Source organism: Schistocerca cancellata, chromosome 4, assembly GCF_023864275.1.
Source record: "Schistocerca cancellata isolate TAMUIC-IGC-003103 chromosome 4, iqSchCanc2.1, whole genome shotgun sequence".
Classification (NCBI taxonomy): Eukaryota; Metazoa; Arthropoda; class Insecta; order Orthoptera; family Acrididae; genus Schistocerca; species Schistocerca cancellata.
Window position 1 is genome coordinate 238142858 of NC_064629.1, and position 10893 is coordinate 238153750.

General features: G+C 44.7%; 1 pseudogene; it reads right to left on the minus strand.

Annotated features, from left to right (window-relative positions):
- Nucleotides 1-839: 839 nt before the first annotated feature.
- On the minus strand, nucleotides 840-957 carry LOC126186150 (5S ribosomal RNA; annotated as a pseudogene).
- Nucleotides 958-10893: the final 9936 nt, after the last annotated feature.

Genomic DNA, 10893 nt, shown 5'->3' on the forward strand with positions numbered 1-10893 from the left:
CTGGTGCTTGAGGATACACAATAGTGCTATGTTTTTTCTCGTGGTCAGTTAGCAGGAAATGTGTGTTTTTAAATAACGATTTGAGTTTTCTCTCAAACACTTTTGTGAAGGCTTTTGTATTCCAGTGATCCCATTTTCAGTAAAGAAATCCAATGTTTTCCGAATGTACTCCTCTTCTTTCAATACACATGTAATGTTGCCTTTGCCTACCTGGATGATTATGGCTTTATGGTTACTTAGCTTTCTTTTTATATCTTTGAGTGTTTTTCTGTCCTCTTGGTGAGCATTATAACTTGCTTCCCGTTTGTTTAGTTCATTGTAATGGCTTTCAAGGCCCTCCGAGCTATGACTGTCTTTTTGTTACTGCCTAACTTTGGTACATCTGCAGCATTTTCTGTTGCAACAATATTAGCTTTTATAATTCTGGGGCTTAGTTCGGATTGTACACTATATTTCAGAGTAGGTTGTTTTCTCTATCTGAAGATATGATATATGTCTGATTGGTGCCTCCGTTGTAAAATTTATTCTTTTGAGTGTGGCTACTCAATTTCAATTTGATGTTTTTTGAGACTGATTAAGAGTGATCTTCATATATTCATTAATTACAGGACTAGTGATTTCATCTAGAATTGTAAAAAGCACTCCGTCTTCAGGCCACGAGTGGCCTACCGGGACCATCCGACCGCCGTGTCATCCTCAGTGGAGGATGCGGATAGGAGGGGCGTGGGGTCAGCACACCGCTCTCCCGGTCGTTATGATGGTATTCTTGACCGAAGCCGCTACTATTCGGTCGAGTAGCTCCTCAATTGGCATCACGAGGCTGAGTGCACCCCGAAAAATGGCAACAGCGCATGGCGGCCTGGATAGTCACCCATCTAAGTGCCGACCACGCCCGACAGCGCTTAACTTCGGTGATCTCACGGGAACCGGTGTATCCACTGCGGCAAGGTCGTTGCCATCAAGAATTGTAAGCAAGATATAATTGTTAAAATGATTAGCTAATTCTAGGTATATGTTCATAAGTTTTTTGTTGAGCAGATCTTTCTTTTTGTAAAGAAGCATCATTTCAGATTCCAGCTAGTACTTCTCAGCTTTTCGTTTAGGTTTTTGGCCTGATGTGAAGGTGTTCCTGCTGATATTGATCTTGAATTGCACCTACAATTATATGCTATAACGGAACATTATAGTATACAGGACTAGTTTCTAGCATGTTGCCAGAAACACATGAGAATGGTGTTTCTGAGAGACAGGAAAATTAGCCTGGATAAGTTCCAATGAACGACATTCTAAGTGGGTGGAGTTCATCCTGCAGAAATAATTAACAAGTTGGCTCATGATTCAACAAGGTACCCTCCCGACAAATTAATGTACATCACTCAGATTACAGTACTGAATGGAGAAATGGTGGGTCCGCTACAGCCATCTGATATGGCTTGGGAGGAGAAGGTGGTACTGCTTGTGGGAATTTGTTCTAGTTCGGAACCATCCATTGTCTGATTTATTGGGAACAAAGTAGCAAAATTCTGTTTTCCATTTGATGATCCTTAAAAAATCAAGAAAGTCGTAGCTGACCATTCAAACTTATTTGAAGATCTGGAGAACGTTTCTGAAAAAGAATTTCAGGACATAACTAACCTGAAGAAATTTTTCAATAAAGCAAAGAAAGGATTATCCTCTTGCTATATTGCACTAGAGTTACGGAATATTTAAAGAAATGTCTATTTATCTACGTGTTATTTCAACGGGGCTATAATGCACTGAGCGTGTAGTATTTTACTTGAAGTATAGTTATAAGGCATTAGGTCTTGGAGAATGCGGTGAAACTGAGTCTTGAAATTCAGCCATTGTGTCGTCCCAGGCCATTGGTGGTCATGCAGATCCCAACTTGATTTAACTAATTCCAGTCGTGAAAGGGTTAATGTCCCACAAAACTTGTTTCTGTGTAAGAGTGTTAGTAGGCAGAGTACTGTATACAGTTCAGATTCAAACCAACACCCCAAATAGCTGAAGGTAGTCCTTCTCTCTCAGAGATGACTCTGCCAAATGGTGTAGGATCCGTCAAATGTGTGAAATCGTTGTAACGGACCAGCGTGCTGCAGGAAACCGGAAAAACGTATGTTTTTGACCGTGAGGTAAATGACACGTTGTGAAAGTGATACGGCGTAAGGACGTTCTGACACGAGCCTACAAACATTTTACTGATGTCAGTGCGGGGTCCTTGCTCAACTGACACCGTCCAGAAACCAATAGGGAAGAGAGAAAACTTTCATTAGCACAATACTCCATTTCGCGCCATTCTACAGTAACGTATTGGACCCAGTATGTACTCCCGTGCCTCATGATTAGTATCAGCTTTTGCTAAGTCATCACAATAAGAGAAAGAGCTTGCATTACAATTTTCTTTGTTTTTGCGTTCCAAGCCATAATAGTTAGTTATAGAAAGGTTTACGTGTCGGCATATCAGTGAATATGTAATACAATTAAGTGTAGATCGCTTTACTAATTGCTCTGCCAGGGCAAAAGTGCTCATGTCTGCTTCTGTTAAATTTGAAGTAAAATGATGATGACCGGTGATGTTTCCTGTACAGACAGCTGGGATGATCATTAATTTACAGGCATAAGATGTTAGGTTTACTTTAAGTCTTAATAAAGACGTAGTGAAGCAGTAGAACGTTTCAAGTTCCTAGAAGAGTGGAACTTAATTCTACTTTTAAATTCAGTTTTGTTTAAATATGTTTTCCGAATTGTCTGGGCAACTGTCTTTGTGAGTCACTGAATGTGATTGGAAGTCCTTGAGGCAAGAATTTCTTAGATAGTAGTTATCATTTTTACTGCTGTGATGAGTATATGTTAATGCATGAAACTCAGAGTAGTTATTTGTAAATAAATAATGAAATGAAAAGTATACTGCCCATGGAGTGAAGTTAATGAATCAGGCAGTGAACCACCATGGTCTGAGCTACAACAAGGGAGATTAAATAAAGACATCGGTCATTTTTGACTTAAGGAGTGACAACTCTAGCCAGAACCAGATTTTAAGAAATCAGAAGTGACTGACTATCGAGCGCAGTCTATCAACGGCAGAGTGCTAGAAGCTTTTGTTGCCTAGTGTTCACCGTTTAGTGTGCACCGTTCACAGTCAAACGACTGGACTGCCATGGATGAATCCTGGACGGAAGCTGGCAATCCCGCACACTGATGACTGATCCATCTGAGTCTCTGTAACAATGCCGATTCACAGCCTGACTAGTCGGGCGAACCGCTCGCTGACCGTAGCCGCGACCCGCCCAACTGTGTGTCGACGCTGGCTGGTGTGTATATAATTCAAAACTGCATCTTGTAAGCTTTGTGAGCAGCCGTCTGATGATGAACTTATCAGTTCAAAACCGGTTACAGCGCTATTTACTTAAATAAATAGCATTATTAACAGTGGCTGGTTGCTGTCTTCAACAACCTACGTCCATGCTGAGTTGTTGGAAAGGTACGACAACGGTACACCATTAGCAGCTGCAGACGCTCCAGAGTGGTCAATCAAGTCTGAATGACAAAGAACAAAGTGGCAGAGCATCTGTCTGTGAGGAACCGGGAATGAAGAGGAGGCCTGCCGAACCGAGGTAGCAGCAGAAATGTTTCAGCTGTGTGAGGCCAACCTAGAAGGCTTCTTCAGCCGCCTAATCACCACGGACGATTGTTGAGAGCATCTCCACAACCCCGAGAAAAAGCAGAGCAGAGGGAAACATGTGGGTTCACCATGGGCAAGAAAGACAATGCCCCAACCATCATCTGATGCTAAGTGCTTTTGGGACTGCAGTGGTGTGACGCTGACAGATTGTACTTGTAAGGGGCAAACCGTCACAGAAGCATATTACCGAAATCTCCTGACGAGTTTATTTGGAGCTGTCAAGAGTAAGCATTGTGGGAAGCTGTCCAAAGGGATGATTTTGCATGCAAAGCCCAACTCCCTCTGCACAGGACAGTCACATATGCTGTTTATTTGCGCATCAAATTTTGTCTCGCCCCCTATATTCTCCTAACATGACACCCATCGACTTCTTCCCCTTTCTTCCAATGCGTTTGACATGGTGCTTCATTGCAGGCTGTTAAAGAAGGTACAAGAGTATGGAGTAGGTTCACAGATGTCTGAGTGGTTCTTATCAAGTTATAGTATCCAATATATTGTCCACGATGCCGGACGTTCATCAGAGGCAAGGGCATCATCAAGAGTGCACCATGGAAGTGCGATGGACATAGATAAACGGTATGGCGGACAGGGTGGGCAGCAGTCTGTAGTTGCTTGCTGATGATGCTGTGGTGGACAATAAGATGTCGAAGTAGGAGGATGCGAGGTGACTGACAAAATTTGTAGTTGGTGCGATGACTGGCGGCTAGGTATGAATCTACACTCCTGGAAATGGAAAAAAGAACACATTGACACCGGTGTGTCAGACCCACCATACTTGCTCCGGACACTGCGAGAGGGCTGTACAAGCAATGATCACACGCACGGCACAGCGGACACACCAGGAACCGCGGTGTTGGCCGTCGAATGGCGCTAGCTGCGCAGCATTTGTGCACCGCCGCCGTCAGTGTCAGCCAGTTTGCCGTGGCATACGGAGCTCCATCGCAGTCTTTAACACTGGTAGCATGCCGCGACAGCGTGGACATGAACCGTATGTGCAGTTGACGGACTTTGAGCGAGGGCGTATAGTGGGCATGCGGGAGGCCGGGTGGACGTACCGCCGAATTGCTCAACACGTGGGGCGTGAGGTCTCCACAGTACATCGATGTTGTCGCCAGTGGTCGGCGGAAGGTGCAGGTGCCCGTCGACCTGGGACCGGACCGCAGCGACGCACGGATGCACGCCAAGACCGTAGGATCCTACGCAGTGCTGTAGGGGACCACACCGCCACTTCCCAGCAAATTAGGGACACTGTTGCTCCTGGGGTATCGGCGAGGACCATTCGCAACCGTCTCCATGAAGCTGGGCTACGGTCCCGCACACCGTTAGGCCGTCTTCCGCTCACGCCCCAACATCGTGCAGCCCGCCTCCAGTGGTGTCGCGACAGGCGTGAATGGAGGGACGAATGGAGACGTGTCGTCTTCAGCGATGAGAGTCGCTTCTGCCTTGGTGCCAATGATGGTCGTATGCGTGTTTGGCGCCGTGCAGGTGAGCGCCACAATCAGGACTGCATACGACCGAGGCACACAGGGCCAACACCCGGCATCATGGTGTGGGGAGCGATCTCCTACACTGGCCGTACACCACTGGTGATCGTCGAGGGGACACTGAATAGTGCACGGTACATCCAAACCGTCATCGAACCCATCGTTCTACCATTCCTAGACCGGCAAGGGAACTTGCTGTTCCAACAGGACAATGCACGTCCGCATGTATCCCGTGCCACCCAACGTGCTCTAGAAGGTGTAAGTCAACTACCCTAGCCAGCAAGATCTCCGGATCTGTCCCCCATCGAGCATGTTTGGGACTGGATGAAGCGTCGTCTCACGCGGTCTGCACGTCCAGCACGAACGCTGGTCCAACTGAGGCGCCAGGTGGAAATGGCATGGCAAGCCGTTCCACAGGACTACATCCAGCATCTCTACGATCGTCTCCATGGGAGAATAGCAGCCTGCATTGCTGCGAAAGGTGGATATACACTGTACTAGTGCCGACATTGTGCATGCTCTGTTGCCTGTGTCTATGTGCCTGTGGTTCTGTCAGTGTGATCATGTGATGTATCTGACCCCAGGAATGTGTCAATAAAGTTTCCCCTTCCTGGGACAATGAATTCACGGTGTTCTTATTTCAATTTCCAGGAGTGTATTATGCGTTCATGATTCAGCAGATTTCATCAAAAGATTAAATTCACAATAAAAGCAGAGAAAGACGAAAACACTAATTTTTTTATGTAAAAATGGACCAGTAATTAAAAACCTTACTGCTAAAATTGGTACAACATGTGCAAATCAATATTACTTATGAAATAGAATCTTGAAATGTTAACTTCAGCATAGCATCACCATACAACATTGTTGCTTAAGCTATCAATGTCTCTAGGAAATGAATAATACTCTATTGTCATCGGACCCTTGATATATTTTAGTTTGCTGTACCATTCCATCTCACTGAACTGCACCATTGTACTGCGCTGCACTTTCTGCACTCCTACTATACCATTGAAGTCTATGACAGGTACTATCTCAGTGTTTACACGTTTTGACTCATTTGCAGTAAACTGATAAGTAGTGGCGAACAGCAGCATTCTGAAAGAGACTAGCTGGATGGATGAATGCCAAGTGTTATACACACACACGTGTAAAATCACCTCCTATGGCAAAGATGGTGATGATGGGAACTGATACCATCTAGTCACATTCTAAATTGTTTTTGATAGTGGGTGCAGCGGTAATTGTTGAAACATTAAACATGGTTGACCAACTGCACTCTTGGGAGCAGTTCTTCACACAAGTGTTAATCTTCGACAGATGGGGAACAAGATGGGGTAAATCCTTTGTCTGCATAAGACCTGTGCAGAGTGGTGAAATTGGTGGAAGGGAGACAGGAGAAATCGTTTGTATGATCAAGAAATGTCCAGGGGCTGGCAACGCTGCAAGAGGAGGGAAGTGGAGAAAAAACTTCTTTGTCCGCACCAGAAATGCCACCCATCCCCTAGTGTTGGCTCTCCATTGAAAGTCACGTAGGGATAGTGGATTGGGTTGATTTGGCGGGAGGAGACAAATCTGCGAGGTCATCCATCTCATCGGATTAGGGAAGGAAGTCGGCCGTGCCCTTTCAAAGGGACCATCCCGGCATTTGCCTGAGGGGATTTAGGGAAATCACGGAAAATCTAAATCAGGATGGCAGGACGCGGGATTGAACCGTCGTCCTCGCGCGGTTATATAGTGGTAAATGCCATACACTGCACTAAAATGAATTCGTTTATTCGTGTTGAGTAGGCACAAACTGATGTTAATAATAAGCTGTTCAATTCGTCAGTGTCTGTGTGGCTTTGTACTGTTTTGCGGAGGTTTTCTTGCAAGGGGGGAGGGGTGGAGTTAATACCTACTAATAAGGTTGAAGTGAGCAGCTAAATATATATTCCAGTAAGGTCTCCTTGCCTGTGAGAGGCATACAGGATGAGGTGGTTAAGACAGGCCACCCTAAATATATCCCCAGGACTAGTAAATATATGGATGTGATTTTTTTCTCTAAATTATAGCAGACAATGTGTCGAATTTTATGATGTCATAAGAAATTTCAGCTTCCGACTTTATGAAACCGCCGTTTTTTAACGGAACTATATACTTCTTTTTGTGATGCTTGAAAGAGCCTTCAAAGAGTCCTTTGGTGATATGTCGTAAGCAGAACTTGGTAACAGCGATACAAACCACTGTCACATCATCATGAATACAGGTACCATATTCATGCGCCCTACTGTACCCAGGGGCAGACCCAGTGTTCGATAATAATAATAATAATAATAATAATAATAATAACAATAATAATAATATATTTTTAATTATAATATTATAAATATAATATGTGAAATGTTTTACTGTAATAGTAATTTTTATACATCAGTGTTTGGTACATTACTTCAGCAAATTTCCAAGCTATTGAAATTCAGGGAACTACAGCATCTGAAAAGTATTTGGCAAAAAGTACATGTGTCATGCATTTGATATGCAAACTACGGGCATATCTAGAAAGCAAGACCCGATCTATCTGTCGCGAAATGGAAATCACAGTGAAAAGGCGATGAAGCTTGTGCAGATGTGTCGGGCAGTGTCTCTAGTACGACCTTCGATTGCATCACGTCACTCTTTGATGTTCTGGTAGCACAGTTATCACGTAAAGATGCTTAGAGCAACAGCGTTTCCAGCCACGTATGGGGGACTGCCGGTAGGTTTCGCCTGATTTTATGCAATCCCACACAACATAACTGCCATGCACTTCCTTCTTCATGACAATTCTTTCCTGCACACTGCAGGAGCAATAACGACTCTCCCGCAGCGTTTTCGATGGGAAGTGTCTGATAACCCGGACGTCGCTCCCTCTGATTTTCATAACTGCTCACAAGAACCGCTAGCTATAAAGGAGAAATTTTGGCACAGACAAAGAGCTGCAGACCAGCGTAGAGAGTTGGTGGAAAGCACAGGCGGCTGCCTTCTATGACGAAGGTGTTGGTAAGTTTGTACAAAGCCGCGACAAGTCGGAGCGGCAACTATGTAGAGAAATAGCTGGAAGTCTAACCTAACTGTCGCAAATAAAACATTACTGACTTTCACTGTGGTTTCCATTTCGCGGCCGATCGGAACTTACTCTCTGGACAACCCTCGTATAACAGCGGCAAACTCTCAAAACTTTTTAGAATGTGGTATTTTAAATAAAATAAAATCGTAATGCGCACTCAACATTTCAGTATTCTAATTAGCACTACGACTGTGTGGACATGTTTGCAGATTATGGTAATGCGAACTTGCAAATGAGTGGATTCTTAGACCATAGATACATGCAGTATAACACCCGCACACCCCTACCTCTGCTGCGTTAAGCTTTGAAACAAATGTCTAAGACAAAGGACAAAAAGTCGAGTTCCTGTTATTACGCATTGTGTGATGTGGAGCTGTCATTCCAGTTTTTATCATTTCTAGCTGAAATCAGGCATTAATTTTAACAACTGAACGACTTTTTGTATCAATATTACATCTGTAGTAGCACAGTTAATCTAATTTTTCAAAAATTCTCGACATTAATGTGCTGAAGACAAAAATGAATTACACACATTGGCTGCAAGTGGGCATTGATGTAAATCAATAGGGGAAGTTGAAAATTTGTAGCGGACCGAGATTCGAATCCGGGCCACCTGCTTACAATCCGTCTCATATTCCCTGGATCACACATGAAGTTACTTCTACAACTGCCGGTGACTATCCTCATCCAATATACACCGAAGAGCCAAAGAAACTGGTACACCTGCCTAATATGTAGGGCCCCCGCGAGCATGCAGAAGTGCCGAAATACGACATGGCATGGACTCGACTAATGTCAGAAGTACTATTGGAGAGAGCTGACACCATGAATCCTGGAAGAGCTGTCTACAAATCTGTAAGAGTACGAAGGGGTGAAGATCTCTTCTGAACAGCACGTTGCAAGGTATCCCAGATATGCTCATCAATGTTCATGTCTGGGCCCAGGCGAGGTTTAAAGCTATGTGTCGTGCAGTCACCAAGGGTACACGAGTGGGCCTTCAGCTCCGAAAGCCCATATCGATTATGTTTCGTTGAATGGTTCGCGCGTTGACATTTGTTGATAGCCCCGCATTGAAATCTGCAGCAATTTGCGGTACGGCTGTACTTCTGTCACGTTGAACGATTCTCTTCAGTCGTCGTTGGTTCTGTTCTTGCAGGATCTATTCCCTGCCGCAGCGATGTCGGAGATTTGATGATTTACCGGATTCCTGATATTCACGGTACACTCGTGAAATGGTCGTAAGGCAAAATCCCCATTTCATCCCTACCCATCGCTCGTGCGCCGACTATAACATCACGTTCATACTCACTTAAATCTCGATAACCTGCCATTGTAGCAACAGTAACCGAACTAACGACTGCGCTAGACACTTGTTGTCTTACATAGGCGTTACCGAACGCAGCGCCGTATTCTGCCTGTTTACATATCTGCGTTTGAATACGCATGCCTGTACAAGTTTCTTTGGCGCTTCAGTGTACGTAACATAGCATATGTAGGCACCAACATGTAGGCAAGTGACTGACTACAGCGCGACGCGCTCGTTCCGCACGTCACGCTGGCCCTGCGCATATTGCGACGCGTACACATACTTCACATGCGCCGATTGGCGACTCTTTGCGCTGACAGAACCGAAGCGCGCGCACCCTGTAATCTTTATCAAACGATTTTACAGAAACTATTCAGTGAAAATATTTGATTTTTGCCCTACTTGTAGCGTTATATGTCAGCTTCGTGGCGAAGTGCCCATCTCCTCGCTAATGCTCATACTTATTGTGATATACACATTTTAGTAAGACACTACGCAAAATTCAAAGAGGTTGCAATGAGAAAAAGGGGTCGCTATGATTTTGCGTTTGGTGCGTAGTACAGCATATGTCACTGCGTATGGCTCTGAGCACTATGGGACTTAACAACTAAGGTCATCAGTCCCCTAGGACTTAGCACTACTTAAACCTAACAGGACTCGTACCTGCGACAGTAGTAGTCGCGCGGGTCCGGACTGAAGCGCCTATAACCGCTCAGCCACAGCGGCCGGCCACTGCGTATGAAATTTAGCTAAAATACTGAAATTTTCTTTAGACTTGGGAGGAGGTCTCTGTCTCCAATCTCGAGAGAATGGATCCTATGTAGCGCATTCACTCCTGATCTCACACCCGCGATAATGAAATATGTACAACAACCCTCATATCTCCTAACCCGCTCGAGACATCGAAACGAGATTTCGGCGAATGGTGACTCACAAGAAGGAGAGTAATTTGCCAGTTCGTAAACAGACTGAACTTCCTTATCAAAGCCGATATTTCAAAAGTTGTACATTCTATTTAATTTTTTCATGCCAGTGACTGTAATTCTTTAAGAGTTGTCGACAGCTAGTGAAACAAGAGTTTTCTAGTATGAAAATAAACATGAAAGTTCTTCCACATCTGAGGTCATCAGTCCCCTAGAACTTAGAACTACTTAAACCTAACTAACCTAAGGACATCACATACGTCCATGCCCGAGACAGGATTCGAACCTGCGAACGTAGCAGCAGCGCGGTTCCGGACTGAAGCGCCTAGAACCGCTCGGCCACAGCGGCCGGCCCTCGGGCATGGGTGTGTGTGTTTGTCCTTAGGATAATTTAGGTTAAGTAGTGTGTA